Source organism: Hypanus sabinus, chromosome 23, assembly GCF_030144855.1.
Source record: "Hypanus sabinus isolate sHypSab1 chromosome 23, sHypSab1.hap1, whole genome shotgun sequence".
NCBI classification, from domain to species: Eukaryota; Metazoa; Chordata; class Chondrichthyes; order Myliobatiformes; family Dasyatidae; genus Hypanus; species Hypanus sabinus.
Window position 1 is genome coordinate 22336520 of NC_082728.1, and position 10259 is coordinate 22346778.

Sequence of the window (10259 nt, forward strand, 5' to 3'; positions counted from 1 at the left end):
CTCTTACAAACAGAAAGCTGCTGTGGCACAAGAATCTGATTGGGAATATGATGCCTGTTTGCAGCCAGTTCCTGAGCTGATAATGAACCTGCCATTTTAGAATCAAAATCAGGTACTGTATATTTTCACTGACATACGTTGTGAAATTTGTTATTTTGTGGTGGCAGTAAAGTGCAATGCATAAAATATACAATAGTTTACAATTATACACACACATATATAAAGCTGTTCTACATATATTTTTCTTGTTTATTCTAGAAATAAAACTAAGATTTAATTTTAAACATACTGTAGGTGACTGCTCTATTAATGCCAATCTATCTGAGAGAAATTTGAGGATTGGCGGTTGATTATAAACTCTCTACCCTGATTTACAAAGAAGTCCTGAAGAAGGGTCTCAGCCTAAAACATAGACTGATTATTCATTACCATAGATGCCACCTGACCTGCTGAGTTCCTCCAGCACTTGGTGTGCGTTACTTTATATGTCCAGCATCTGCAGTATCAGAAGCCTGCCTGTGTTGCTCTTTATGTTTAACAATTTGAATTCAGTAATTTTTCTTGTGAGATGTCTGAGGATTTTTAACTAGTGACTCTCCCTTGTTACTGATCAGAGTGAGCCAAACTGTAGTACACCCAAAAGTCCCTAACGATAGAAGACAGAAATTTCTAACTCATACTAAATCGTATATATGATACAGTTGGACCCAAATAACATTTCCTGTGCAAAGATGAAGGGCCATGGCTATCATCAACAATAGTGTTTAAGAACCTACTTTTACATTCAATAGATCAGCTAAAAGCAAGTTCAGGTTCACTATTGACCAGAATATTAACCAGACTAGCCACATAAGGACTTTGGTTTCGAGGGCGGATCAGAGGATGCATTGCCTGACTCCCCAAAGCCTTTCCATCAGTAATTTATTTCATTTATTTGCTTTACTTTCATTTTATTGAGATACAGCACGGAATATGCCCTATCAGCCCTTTGATCCACACTGCCCAATAAATCCCCCAATTTAACCCTAGCCTAGTCACGGGACAACTTACAATGACCAACTAACCCACCAATTTTGGAGGAAACCGGAATTCCTGGAGGAAACCCACATGGTGACAGGGAGAAAGTACAAGTTCCTTACAGATAATGGCAGTAATTGAACCCGGGTCGTGTATCGTGTGCTAATCATGCTGCTCCATATATTGATGATATATAATGAAGAATAGATCTGCAGCAATGCTAAACAACTTCAAAGAAGTGAACACTTCCATTTGCACCTCATCCACAAACCTAACCATTCATTCCATCATAATCTGTAATGCACTCTGTCTACAAGGTGTATGGAAGTTACTTTCTAAAACCCAGTACTCCACCACCAAAATCAACGAAGCAACAGGTCCATGGGAAGCTTATCCCCTGAAGATTCCACTCCAGGTCACACACCAGCCTGAATGTGAAATGAATCACCATTCCCTCATTACTGGCTGGTCAAAATCTCAGAATATTCAGTTCAATGACATTTGCCCAAAGGACAACAATGGCTCAGGAAGATGAATCACACTACCTTCTCATGGATAAATTCGATGGGCCATGAATTCTGGCTTTTGTAGCAATGCCCTTGTCTTATAAATGACTTAGCAAAAAGCATCCCTTGTGTGCCTTTTTGGTATTAATCTTTGTGGCTTTAAGGGAATTAAACACAGTTCTGATTTTCCTACTTAGTGGATAATATGTACAAGACAAGATGCATTAAACAGATATTTTGAAAATCGTCATTTTCCAAATCATCATGAGATGCCATTAGACATAATTAAGCTATTTTGTTTGTTATGAAATTGGTATGGAAACCTAGACACAAGAGATTCTGCCAGATGCTGGAAGTCTTGAGCAACACACAAAAAAATGCGGGAGGAACTTAGGAAGTCAGGAAGCAAACACGAGGAAATCTGCAGATGCTGGAAATCCAAGCAACTCATACAAAAGTCAGGAAGCATCTGTGGAAGGAAATAAATGATCAACATTTCCGGCTGAGAACGTTCATCAGGACTTATGTTATCTGACTTGCTGAGTCCTTCCAGCATTTTGTGTGTGATGCAAGTAGAATGATATTGCATCATGAGCAAGCAGCAGAATTCTATAAAATATGCAGAAGTGATGAAGCACCATAACATGCTTTAACATGCAGAATATATAAACTTTTATTCACTCGAACGGAAACAATCAAGATGCATCTGGCATCTGGCATGATGCATTCAATGAAAGCTATTAATCAGAGCTGACTCAGTGGACCGAATGTCTTATTGTCTTATTAAGAAAGAAATTACTTAGCCAACAAATTATATGAAGCATTATACTGACACGGAGTGGTAAGAAAGGGAACTGCAAGTTCTTTTTCTGTCAGGCACAAAATCACAATCCATTTAGATGACGACCGCGATTATACCCAGGAGCTCAAAAAACATCAACAGTTTTTGGTGGCTAATGAGGTCTTAAGTGATTTTGTAACTTGATGATAAATCAGCAGAGTAGACTGCATCTCTCATATACGAGGGGTGATTGATAAGTTCGTGGCCTGTAGAAAGAGGTGAGTTATTAACTTCAAACTTTTTGTATAATCACTCAAAGAGTTGAATTGCATGTGCATGTAACGAAAGCTGTATATCTCATCTCCTTCTACTTTAGGCCACGACTGCTGGACTGTGTGTAAATGTAGGAGGGGACTATGTTGAAAAATAAATGCGCTAGGTTTTCTAAAATTGACGCCGTCTACCTTAGGCCACGAACTTATCAATCACCCCTCGTAAAGCCCAAACAAAAACTTTTTTAAAAAATCTGATTATAAGCACAGTGATTCTGCAGATGCTGGAAATCCAGAGGAACTCAGCAGGTCAGGTAACATCTGTGAAATAGAATAAAGCATCACTATTTTGGGCTGAGACCCTTCATTAGGCCTGAAATGTCAACTCTTTATTCCTTTCCATAGACACTGCCTGGCCTGCTGAGTTCCTCCAGCATTTAAAGAATTCCACTTTTAAAAGATCTGACTTTCTGGGCATGACCTCCTGTTCTGTACTTCACACCTCTCACATTTTTTGACTACCATCTTCTGTCTATGTTCTCATTCTCAGCTGCTCCCATTCACTCATTTAAAAGATAAAACGTGTTTGGGGTTTATCGTCAAGGTCACCCCTGCTTCATCCTCAGGGTTAGTGGATCCACATTCAGTGCCCTGGATTATTATTCTAGAGAGCTCAGTTTCATGGTAGTAGGGAAATTAATATTCAGGCTCCTATAAAATTTTGGAATAGGTATTGAGGCTTAACCAAGACAATCATTATTAAAACCTGTGAACAAATAAAAAATAATTATTTATTGAGGCAAAAAAAAAATGAAGGCCATTCTGACCCTTTATAGCCATGCCAGCTCTCTGTAATTAGATTAATCCCATAGTTTTATTGGATCATTAGTGCCATAGTTTTATGAGATTATTAACCTCACAGTTTTATAAATCTGTTCAACAGTCCCCTAGTTCTATAATCTCCCTTGTTATGGCCTTGCACATCATTGTCTGCCTGCACTGCACTTTCTCTGTAATGGTGACACTTAATTCTGCACTGTTTAACAAATGACAGACAGACTCACTTTCTTTGACTTTGACAACCATCTCTGCAATTTAAAATAACCTCAACTTTCTCAGTTCTGATCGACAATTATCAGCTTGAAACATTAACTCTGTTTTTTACTTTCCACAGATGCAGCCTAACCTGCTAAATGTCATTCCCCATTCTAACTTCATAACTGAAGTTGCTCAACACGGGGTCTGTTCCTATAAACCGTATCTAAGCATTTTAAGGATTTTCATGTTCTTCCAAAGTGTGATGACCTTTGGCTCAGGCACTCAAGAACATCTAGGAACAGTAAAAACAGGACTATCTTATTTAGTTCTTAATCTAAATTCAAAATTATTTAAACTTTGCTATAATTTAACCTTTAGGGTCTATCTGGTATATTTATGCTGCGTTCCTCCCTGAATCCCAGAGCTGCTCACAATACAATGGTCAAATTTTATACGGGTGTAATAAAATTTCCTTTTGCTTGTCCTCCTGTCTTCTAAACAGAGAACTGCATTCCATATTCAGATTAATTTACTTATCAAACATACAGTGAAATGGACATTTGTGTCAACAAACGTTATTCAAAGATGTGCTGGGGATAGTCTGCATATGTCACCACGTATTCTGGAGCTAACACAGCACCCTTACAATGTTCAGCAGGACTCAACAAGCAACAAAACAACGACTACAAAACAGGCCCCTTTCTTCCCTACCACCCACGCTCAGGCCTCTCCAGGCTTCAGCCATCGGGTTTCAAACTCAGGACTTCCAATGGACATTCGGGCACTGATCTTCGATATCGACCCCTGGACTAGCCAATGACGGGAGCCCGCACTCCAGGCCTTTCTTGCTTTCTGATTGAACTTAGCTGCTGTCCGAGACACTTTAGTCAACTGACCTTTACATTTTTTTGAGCTCCACGGTTTCTGAATTTCCACCATCCAGAATGCGTTCCCTTCCATTCCTGATCCAAGGTGGATGACCTCATAATAGCCAACACCAAAACCCATTTACAGCTGCTTTGCTCAAACTGTTAATCTGTTTGAATATCTTTGTAACTTAAGGCTTCTGTTTTCACTGTCCATGGAGCTAATATTGTTACTCCACAGGTAAGTTTGGGATATGTAGTGACTATCCGCAGCACTAACACAGAACTTGCAGGACACCACAGCAATAACAACTGAAGTGATAGCTTTTATCTCTCTGTCACATTACTGCTTGTGAGAGTCGGTCAGACAATTGTTCCTATTTACACCATGGCAACATCTTGCAAGTACCTCATTATCTGTAATGTGAAACTATAAAGATGCGAAAGATAAAATATTAATGGAAGTCTTTTCCTCTTTGCCTTAAGTTTCTGGCCAGTTTATGCTGCTTGCCTTCTGGGTTGTGCAACCAGTCTCACACCCAACCTCCATACTATTTTCAATAAATTGGTGGACTCGCTCACAATTTGACCGTTGACATCATATGTGAAGTGAGTACATTAGGCTGCTGTGAATCTTTGGAATTGACCAACACCAAACCAATGGGCCAACTATAGAAAATTAGCAAACAGTGGACAATGGATCCCGTGCATCAACCCCAAGTAGAAAAGCACAGTATGGCCCCTTTGGCCAAGGGTTGTGCTGATCTTTTAAAATACTAACAATCGTTGTAAATTCAAAGTTCAAAGTAAATCTATTATGAACGTGTGTGTACATATGTGTGTACAGGATAAGGCCCTTCAGCCCACAACGTTGTGCCAAACCAATTAAATTAGCAATCAAGTACCAACTAAACTAATCCCGTTCGACTACATAAGTTTCATATCCTTCCATATTCCTCACATCCATCAAAACGTCTATTAAAAGTCTGTAATGTTTCTGCCTCTATGACCACCTCAGGCACCCACCACTGTGTGTAAAACGGGGTGACCAGAACTGTAATCAATACTCCAGATGCAGCATAACTGGAGTTTTGTAAAGCTGCAACACAGCTTCCTGACTTTTGAACACAGTGCCTTGACTAATGCCATATGCCCTCTTAACCACCATATCAAACATAGCCCCCTGAAAGTATATTCACTTTCAGGGAGCTGAACTTGGACCCAAGACCCTCTGCTCATCAACACAGTCAAGGATCTTGTCCTTAACAGTGTACTGTCTCTTTACATCTGACCTACCAAAGTGCAGAACTTCACATTTGGTCGGGTTAAACTCCACCTGCCATTTCTTCACCCATATCTGCAACTGATCAATATCCTGTTGCATTCTTTGCCAGTCTTCTACGCTCTCCACAACACCACCAATCTTACAATTCAGCTATTTATATTTTCATCCAGATAATTTACATACATCACAAACGGCAGAGATCCCAGTACAGATACCTACAGAACACCACTAATCACAGACCTCCAGCTGGAATAGGTCCCTTTGACAACTACCTTCTGTCTTCAATGAGCAAACCAATTCCAAATCCAAATGGCCTATTCACTATGGATCCCATGCATCTTAATCTTCTGGATAAGCCTCCCATGAGGGACCTTGTCAAACACCTTTCTAAAATCTGTGTAAACAACATCCACTGTCCTACCCTCATCAGTGTCTCTCATCAACTTGTCAAACAAGATTCAAGATTCAAGATTCAAAAACTTTATTGTCATTCTAACCGTACATCAGCTCTGCAGGGCAGAACGAGACAGCGTTTCCCAGGAGCAGCACAATCATAACATAACAAATGCAACACTAAATAATAAACATAACAATCAATAGTAAAACACAACAATCACATGTCAGTTAAACAACTCGATCAAGTTAGTGAGACACAATGTGCCCTGTACAAAACAATGCTGACTCTCACTAGTTAGGCCATAAATACTCATCAATTCCATTTCCAAGAATTCTCTCCAGTAGCTTCCCTACCATTGCCGTGAAACTCACTGGGCTGTAGTTTCCAGGATTATCCCTTTATCCCTTCTTGAATAATGGAACATTAGCTATTCACCAGTCCTCCAGAACATTACTTGTAGCTAGAGAAGACACTAAGATATTGGTCAAGGGTCCAGCAATCTCTTCTCTTGTCTCTCTCAATAAATTGGAGTATGTCTCATCAGGCCCTGTGGACATTCATTTTAATGCTCTTTATTTAAAAATGCCCTAGCATATCAATACGCTGGACACTGATCTCCCTATCATCCATGTTCTTCTCCTTGGCAAACACTGATGTAAAGAACCACTGAAACACTACACTGAAAGACTGACAAACAATCAATGTAATGTGCACAAAATGCTGGAGGAACTCAGCAGCTCAGATCAAGACTAAGAAGGAAAGGGGGAAGGCACCAGAATAAACGAGGTGGAGGGAGGGAAAGGAGGATAGCAAGAAGGTGAAGGGTAAAGCCATGTGGGTAGGAAAGGTAACGAGCTGGAAGGAATCTGATAGGAGAGGAAGGTGGACCATAAGAGAAAGGGAAGGAGGATGAGACCCGGGGGCAGGGGGGTGGGAGGTGATGGGCAGATGAGAAGAGGTAAAGGGCCAGAATGGGGAATAGAAGAAGAGGGATGGGGGTGGAATTTTTTTTTCCGGAAGGAGAAATCGATATTCATGCCATCAGGTTGGAGGCTACCCAAGTGGAATATAAGGTGTTGCTCCTCCATCCTGAGTATGGTCCCATCAGGGAACAAGTGGAGGCCACAGATCAACATGTCAGAATGGGAATGGAATTTAAATGTTTGTCCACCAGGAAGTTCCATTTTAGGCAGCTGGGGCAGAGGTGCTCACCGAAACAGTCGCTCGATTTACGACAGGTCTCACCAGCATTGAGGAGGCCGCGTCAGAAGCTCCAGACACAGTAGGCAACCCCAGCAGATTCACAGCTGAAGCACTGCCTCACCTGGAAGGTCTGCTTGGGGCCCTGAATGAAGGTGAGAGGGGAGGTGAACAAGCTGTTTACAGGGATAAGTGCCAGGAGGGAGATTAGTAGATTAATGGAGAGGGGTGACGGGACAAGGATATCATGGAGGGTGTAACCCCTGTGGAAAGCACAGAGAGGGAGAGAGCTAAACATGTGTTTGGTGGTAGGATCCCTTTGGAGGTAACAGAAATTGCGGAGAATGATGCGTTGATAATAAAAATGCAAGGTTGCTCAAAATGATGGGCAACCAATGCTGTCCTTTGCCCGTGATTCCCAGGATCTGAAAACAAAGAAAAAAGTAATGTTTATGTTCCAGATGGAGTATAAGCGACAGAGAATTATGGTTTTGTTTAGGTTGTATATTTATGTGGCTTGAAATCTCACACCTCATGTTTACACCTTGGCATGCTGTGAACATCATTGCGTGATCTATGAATAAACATGAATGATGTAAACCAAAAACAACACTGAGAGGCAGATGACAGTTCATTGGGAGTAATTTAGCCATAGGAAGTTGATTAAAGAGCCTGCAGCATTTTTAATTGTTAATTCTTAATGTAAGGCCCATTTGACCGCACTGGCTCAGAATCAGAAAGATGATGAACCATTCAGTCTAATATCTTCATAGAGTAAATTGGTGTTAGTGGTTACAGAAATAGATTTAATCTTTTTAATTTATTTTTCTTTCTGTCCCTTTTCTTTCCCTCTCACTATAATGACAATATTTCTTCCCATCTCTTGATTTCTTTCTGATTTGACCTTAATTGTCCCTCCTTTGACATTTCTCTACATTTCTCAATCTTTAAAATGGACTCTGTATTTCATCAAGGTTCTGGATGTACTGGAATTTGTGACATTTCCGGTAAGTTACACTGAATTTGTAGCAAATACTTTTGGACAGCGATTCCTCTCCATTTAGGATTGGGTTATGTGACTGTTCCTCAGTTTGTTACAACGTTTTGTAAAAGCTTCCAGAGAAGTAGTCTGTGAAATGAGCCCTGGAAGATACACACAAACCTTACTTGAACACCTCATCCAGTATATATTCTCTTTGGATCCACTCCCATCACCCCTCCCTCCATACATCATCATTCCCCCCAAGATTTTCCAAGGATGATTTACTTCTCCTTCATTTCTGACTTGTTTCATTGCTTCGTTTAGTTATATGTACACAGTCAGGTGGCAGCAAACATAAACTTGAACTTAATCTATTTCTGCTTTGCTCTCATTGTTTTAGCTTGTCTTTACATTATACCCCTAAAGTATTATATTTCATTCTATATGGCAAAGTTTTTCATAATGTTTTCCCAAATTCTACAGTACATCTAGAAGTTGATCAAACACTCCACATGCCCTTGATGCACCATCAATAACTCACACTGAGACGTAAGGCGAGATATCGGCTTTTATTGACTGGAAGAAGGAACCAGGAGTGAGTGTCTATCGTACAATGTCCTGGAGACTGAGGCCGAGCGTCAGGCCGCAGATCTCCTTTATACAGGGGCCTGTGGGAGGAGCCACAGGAGCAGTCAGCAGGGGGCGTGTCCCGACAGGCACATAGTTCACCACACCTGCATCAGGACCACCTATAGAAATGTTAAATATATAAGAAAGTTGAAAAGACCAGCTAGTCCACCAACCATGATCCATAGTTCAAATCGAATCCAAGCTTTTCAACTTTCAATGTGTTATCTCTTATGATAGGTGAAAAAATTTAAACATTCTATTAGGTTATAAAGAATTTCCTCAGCATTTTCAGAATCTTTAGAGACTATAACAACTATTGTTTTTAACAGATTTTTTTCAGAATCTTCTACAATATATACACACTAGGAGTTATCCCCATTCATTCATACAGGGCTACCTTAAATCATAACAAATGTTATCTAATAGTAATGGGCCCAATTTTGTATGAACTTGCAGTGATGATGGGCGCTGATAACTTTCAGCTTCAGTGTGACGTTCGTCTTTTTTGGAGAACGTGTTTGGTATACTTAGTGGGTGAGATAGCATCTGCGACGAGTTAATTTTTCAAGTCAATGACTGCTCATTAGAGTAGTAAAAATGAGAAAACAAGTGGATTTCAGGTTGCAAGGGAAGGGAAGGGGAGAGAGGACAAAGGAAATGCCTGTGCATGGTGCGGAGACTTCGGGCCTTTGGTGCCAGCTAAGGGAAGGAAATGCATTAAATTCTTGTTTAACACCAGCTGTTGTCACAAGGAAGTAAAAAATGAAGGGCCTTCAACTTGAAACATTAATTCCATTTCTCTTTCCACAGGTTCCGCCTGGCTTGTTGCAGATTACCAGCATTTCTGTTGTTATGATGATTCATTTCCTTTCCCATCCCCAGAATTTTCTGTTTTATTTCAGATTTTCAGCATCTGCTGTTTATTTTGCCTTTAAGGTTATTTTTTCAAATATTTCTAATTAAAATAACTTTCTGATTACTTTCCATTCCATTTGCGGGATGCTATCTCATTGTTGGAATATTTCCTGGTTTTCTCTGACTACATATTGTAAGGAAAAAAAGAAGAGAAAAAAAACGTTAACCATTACATTACTTTGGTGTTATTTATAGCTGGCAATGATTCGTGGATAAAATCATATCAAGTTACTAGTTTGCGATATAAACCCATAATATGAAATGTTATGGATAATTTGTACCAATGTAATGGATATTCTATAGATGCAACGTGTAATAGTTTGTGACTGAGCTTCGAATAACACGGTGAGACTGCACTGTGCATTGCGAT